This window comes from Schistocerca americana, chromosome 6 (assembly GCF_021461395.2).
Source record: "Schistocerca americana isolate TAMUIC-IGC-003095 chromosome 6, iqSchAmer2.1, whole genome shotgun sequence".
NCBI lineage: Eukaryota > Metazoa > Arthropoda > Insecta > Orthoptera > Acrididae > Schistocerca > Schistocerca americana.
The window spans coordinates 406574513-406581157 of record NC_060124.1 but is presented as its reverse complement, the minus strand read 5'-3'; the positions used below and the strand labels follow the sequence as shown (position 1 = coordinate 406581157).

General features: G+C 44.3%; 1 non-coding gene across 1 annotated transcript; it reads right to left on the bottom strand.

Annotated features, from left to right (window-relative positions):
* Positions 1-593: 593 nt before the first annotated feature.
* On the bottom strand, positions 594-668 carry Trnat-ugu. The gene has a single exon. It is a non-coding gene; the product is annotated as a tRNA-Thr (tRNA).
* Between the last annotated feature and the right edge of the window lie 5977 nt (positions 669-6645).

The window sequence follows — 6645 nt, the reverse complement described above, 5'->3', positions numbered from 1 at the left end:
GTAATGGCCGACTAAATGCAGCTAGGGGAGATGAGCTCCCTGCAACACGAAGTTCCAAAATTAAATTTGTTAATTAGTATCATGAGAGGTGCCCACTAAATCAATAATACACGCTTTCCCATACCAATTATAAGTATATTTTCTAAATTACAGCCAAACTTACATTAAATACCAGACCGCTATACAATGGCGGCCTTCCGCTAGACGAAACAAAATAGGAGAGAGAGTTCAATAAAACAGTTGCCTCCAGTCATGTTCATTTTCATTACACAGAGTTTATAGACAAAAAATGTTCGTTGTTAATCCCATCGCTGTCTGTGACCTTTGTTGGTAATAATTACACTCTTTAATATTTATTATACATCACATACATGTTCGCAGTCTTGAAATAATTTATAGTTCACACATTACACAAGCAAAAACCCTTTTCTTTTTTAAAATATCAATTTATGTGATGTACCATCACAAACTGCAGCAGCCGCCATGCCCCCACTAGAGCCACTATAATTTTTAGAAATGAAATGATAATTAAATAGACACCCTAGCTTCAAGCAGACGTTGATACACTTCATTGGGGACATGTTGAAAACGTGTGCCCCGACCGGGACTCGAACCCGGGATCTCCTGCTTACATGGCAGACACTCTATCCATCTGAGCCACCGCGGGCACAGAGGATAGTTCGTCTGCAGGGACTTCTCCCTTGCACGCTCCCCGTGAGATCCACATTCCCAACATGTCCACAACACTACATGAAAGGCGTCGTCGTCCGCAGCCAGACACACGGCGCCACTGAAGATGAACCTGCCACACTGCACCACCTGCATAGAGAGAGGAAGAGGGCACAAAACAGAACTGTAAGAGAGCTTAGTGACGCAGCTGGCCGCAAAATAACAACTAGGAGGGACATGATGCGTCACATAGAAGAACACTTCTCTGAACTCTTCAAGGGAGAGGTACCAGATGACGCAGAAACAGCAAAAATACTACAAGGAACGCGCAGACGGCTGAACGACACCGATCGCGCGTTGCTGACCGAGGCCGTGTCTGAGGACGAAGTCAGAGCCGTCCTCAAAACCTGCGCCAACGGCAAAGCTCCAGGAGCGGACGGAATACCGTCAGAATTCTACGCCACCTGCTGGGACAAAGTAGGTGGAATAATAACAGAAATTGTCAAACGAAATTCTGGACGGGAAGGAGATACCACCTCCGTTCCTGGAAGGGACCATCCCTCTGATACCGAAAAATAAGGCGCCAAAAACGTTAACAGACTTCCGCGCAATTACCCTCCTAAATGCGGACTACAAGCTCGTAGCGAAATGCGTCGCGGAAAATATGAAGCTCGCCCTCAAAAAAGTAATCAGCCCATGGCAGACATGTGCAGTGTTAGGCAGAAACATATTCGACGCCGTCTGCACGTACAGAGACGTTATAGCCCACGCCGCATCCAACAGAGCGACTGCAGCGATCATCTCTGCAGACTTCCAAAAGGCCTTCGACAGGATCGGTCACCGGTACCAGCTGAAGACCTTGGCAAGACTAGGTTTTGGCTCCGAATTCGCTCAAGTCATCAAAAACATGTTAACAAATGCCACGTCAAGAGTTACTGTAAATGGCTGGACATCTACGCCGATAAAACTGGGGAAATCTGTGAGGCAAGGGTGCCCACTGTCGATGGCACTATTCACAGTAGCCCTCGACCCAGTCCTCAGGAAGCTCGCCGCCACCATCAACGGCTACAAGTTACAGGACGTTAAAGTAACGTGTATGGCATATGTCGATGACTTGAGCATTTTTGTGGACGGAAAGGAGGACATTGACAGTGTCCTCCCAATAATTGAATCCTTTGGAAAGGCATCTGGGGTGAAAACCAACCCTAACAAAACTGTGCTGGTCCCTATAGGGAACGGGAAATTGAGAGAAGCCAGACCATGGTACCAGGTGACCGACAGATATAAGGTGCTAGGTGTTCAGCTGCAGGCCTGTCCACTCAAAATGGCCGCAGAGAACTGGCGGAACATCCCGAACACCACCAGAGGGCTGGTCAGGACACACGCCAACAGAAACCTGACATTGGATCAGAAAACGCAGCTGATCAACGAAACGATCCTGGCGAAGGCTTGGTACATGGCGCAAGTCATAAACGTACCAATAGAAATAGGGAAGTCTATAAGAAGCGCTGTGTACTACCTGCTGTGGAGGCGGGAAATATTCAAAGTGTCGCAAGCCACCAGCACCCTCCCAAGAGAAGAAGGGGGACTGGGCCTGATAGATGTCACGACATAATGCGCGGCACTGTTGCTCCATCGAGCTCTACAAATGGGGGACAGAAGTGTAGACTGTACCACGTCGTCTCTACTGAAAGAACACAGACCCGATTCCGGGGAAGCGCCGGTAGACGTCAGTAGAATACCCTACAAGATGCGTTACTTGAAGCTAATAATAATGGACAGTAGCTACATCACATCCACTCTAGCAGTGAAGGAGATGAGAACTGCAGCGAAAATCTATCGCGCACTGAGAGGCAAACAAGGAAGAAGCAGAACAGAGACGAATCTTCCAGACCACGACTGGCCACAAGTCTGGAAGAATCTCTCCGAGAAAGCCATACCTCCGGAAGCTAGAGACACGTGGTACAAAGTCGTACACAACAAGATACCCACGAACGAGCGGCTAGCGCGGATCGGCATGCGCGAGTCGCCGCACTGCGAAGCGTGCAACGAGATCGACACCGTGGAACACCGCTTCACATGTCCGACAAGTCAGGTGATATGGGAGACATGCAGGAAAATGGTGGCACTCATGAACAGGGCGGACCACCGAACTATAGAAGCCACAGCCCTCACGATCCCGGCTGCAAAATGTTTCCCAAGACCCAAACGCGTCGCGACCATGTGGACGTTCGCGATGACAGCGCACGCCATAATCGCAAAAAAACAAACGGACGGAGTGCAGTTCCTCACCGATCTCTGGGAGGAACACAAGCGAGCCAAGCGGAAAAACAACTACAGGCAGACGTTCCAGAACTACCTACAGATAGCGCTGGACGCCGCCTTCAAGGACGCCCTCCGTCCCCACACGCCGCGACCACCTCCGTCGTCTCCGCCGCCGCCGCGGCGCTGCCGCCGCAGCTACCGCCGCCGCCGCCGCCGCCGCCGCCGCCACACCACGCCCCCCCCCCCCCCCTAGTCCTCCACCCCACCGTCGTCGCCGATGCAGACCCTCCAACACCCCCAAAGTGTTGTGTGTTAAAAGTGCGTGCGGTGTAAAATTTGTGCAGTGCAATCACAGTGTCCGCAACGGAAAAAAAAGTGTATATATTATTAGATGAGTGCTACGGCTTCACATATAGCGCATATCCAGGTAGCGTTCATAAAAATGTGCGAAACATCACTCGCTACGCCGAAGATGACTATGTGAGTAGACTAACAAAAGAAACAACTCTCTGCAATTTCTATCTAATCATGTTAAGCTTACGTAGAGTATATTTGTCCACTTATAGAGTTTTTCCTTAATTAGGTCTCAAATGTGTTCCATATCGCCCTCTCACTATAATTCTCTCTCTCTCTCTCTCTCTCTCTCTCTGTCTCTCTCTCTATCCCGCTCTCGCTCTCTTCCTCTCAACCACAATCTCGTGGACACCTTCGCTATATAAATATATAATATTCATTCATACATATTTGTCATTGTCCTTTGCCTCCTAGCTGTAAGCCTTAGCCAGTAAGACAACTCTAATAATAGTTACATGCCACATAATGGCACCAGACCAATAACTCTACCTAAAGTCTAGAACTTAGAAGTATTTGAGTCAAACCCATAAAATTAACAAAAATGCAAAATAAACAGGAAGAAAAATGAAGTATTTTTGCTCCACTGAACTTACAAATCAGTGCAACAGTGTAAATCAACCTGCAAATGCACAAAATATGACGAAACAGACAATTGCAACAAAGTTACATATCAGAAAAGAAAAGAAAAAGACTCGATAACTAACAGAAATTGAAATTGAAAATACCTTGGAATCTCATGACTGTATTTGTTATTTTGTAAATAAAAGTTTATTACGTTTAAAAAAAAAAAAGTTCGAGTCCTGGTCGGGGCACACATTTTCAACATGTCCCCAATGAAGTGTATCAATGCCTGCTTGCAGCTAGGGTGTCTATTTAATTATCATTTCATTTCTAGCAAAGCTGCATGGTCATTCACGGTAACTGTTCTTTCGGGAACAGATACTACCGTCATATATATGTAGTTAATAATTTTTAGAGCATGCGACTGCATGCTTTCCTTACCACCGTTTCTCATGCCTACATCGTTGGACATTTTCCTTGTTGCACGCTGGTGGCAGTATTTATACATTATTTCTACATCTAAAACTTTACCTGAGTCAATACCATTAAGAGACGCAACTCCATACGAAGAAGTGTGACCCCTTTTCATTCAGGTCCCATCTACAGGAGATTCACTGTCATGAATATCTACCCCAGGGTATATTCCTTTTTGGTTTATTTCCACTAATTCCTCCATTGGTTTCTTCATAGAAACTTTGGCAGCATCGCATACAGTATCAGACATTTCTTTATTTATATTTTCGAAACTTGTGCAAGGTGGAGCCATGTTCAGAAAACCGCACAATAAATTACCTCCTTCCCTGCCCTGTCCAAGGCACCTCAGAGCATATTCTAACCTGAAATTGCTTTCAAAGGTACCAGAGTACCAGTCTCATTTCTTTTTTTTTCTGGAGGTGGAACATGAAAATTCATAGCCCCACAAATTAATTTAAAATCACAAGCTATTCCGACTCTTTTTTCTTCAACAAAAATCACGACTTCCGTATTTTTACAGCTAACACATGAACATGAAAACCTTATAGCCTGGCTGAGAAGCTCTAAATCGATAAGTCTGAATCCAGTGGAATCCATATCAACATTATTCACGCACCTCAACAAGTCTCCTGTCCCAAGTGTCAATGCAGAAGCTGAGAGCTTATGGTCTGCATTTCGAGCTGTTTACTCGTTTTTTTGGTAAACTGATTTCCATGAAACCTCCATTTCCTAAACACAGTTTTTTCACCATCCTTTATGCCTAAAACTTGACTTCCATGTAAAAGTTTGCAAATTCAACCTTTCACTTACTAATACGTGTTAGTATTGTCAAAATGTAAATAAACCACATGCATGAAAGTTTTCAGGCAAAGATATAGATGTCAGCCTAAGATATTGAAAGAAAATAGTGTTCACACTGACAAAAATTCCGCTGAAGCATTTAGTTTCCCAAATTTCGGAAAACGTGGTAGTGGCAGCCACTGCAGAGTTAATAAGTTTAACAATTCAAACGCATTTCTAAAGTTGCTATCACGATAAAATTCACACACAGTATAGATTAAACTGTGTAGATCAAGAAAATAATGTTTTTGAACAATGGATTCTTTTGGACCATGATCCTTTACATCCCCCCTTTAATCTAATCTTATCCTCATGAGGGTTATAGTATATACCCATAGTCGTCATTTAAAGCCGATTCTTGAAACTTCATTAGTAGACTTGCTTGTGATAGTTTCTGTCTATCTTCAAGAGTCTGCAAGTTTAGCTCTTTCAACATCTCAGTGACACTCTCCCACAGGTCAAATAAACCTGTGGCTATTTGTGTGGCCCTTCTCTGTAGACATTCAATGTCATTTGCTAATCCTACATGGTACAGGTCCCACGCATTTGAGCAATATACTAGGACTGGTCACAAAAGTGACATGTAAGCAATCTCCTTTATAGACTGCTTGCATTTCTCTAGTATTCTACCAACAAATCTAATTCTGCTACCTGCTTTACTCATGACTGAGCTTATATGATTGTTCCACTGTGTGTTCATAATGTGTTTACGGATTCCAACAGTGACTCACTGATATCCATAGGATACTATGTGTTTTCAGTTTGTGAAGTGCACAAATTTATATTTTTGAACATTTAAAGCAAGTTGCCAGTCACTGTATCACTTTGAAATCTTACCAATATTTGACAAAATACTTGTACAGCTGCTTTGAGACTGTACTTCATTGTCGGTAACTGCATCAGTTGTGAGAAGTTTGAGTTTACTGTTAATATTCTTCACAAGGTGATTAACGTACAACATGAACAGCAAGGGTCCCAATGTCCTTCCCTGGGGCACACCTGAAGTTACTTCTACACCTTTTGGGACCAGAATAAAAGGTATGGCAGTGAAATGGGCGATTCTGAAATCTCCACCAGTGATACAAATTTATTCACAGATATAAGAGAAATAATACATGAATTTACAAAGCTTTCAATCTAAAATGCCCATCGCTTGAATGTGCCATCTCGTAGGTGACCTCCATTTTACGTCACACACATTTCAAGTCTTTTGAGGAAGCTAGACATCAGATCCTGCAGGACTGGCACTGTAATTGGATTAATGTCCTCCCAAATTTGGTCCTTAGGCCCCTGGATCGTGTATGGTGGGTCACACCAGGAGGTCTGAGATTTCAAGTGACCCCAAAGGAAGAAACCACACACTGAAAGTTCAGGGGATCTTGGAGGCCGGGGAATTTCCCCATTTTTGGAGACGACATGACCAAGAAAAATATCCTGTAGTGCGTTAATGAAATGCTACTAAATATGGCATGAGGCCCCATC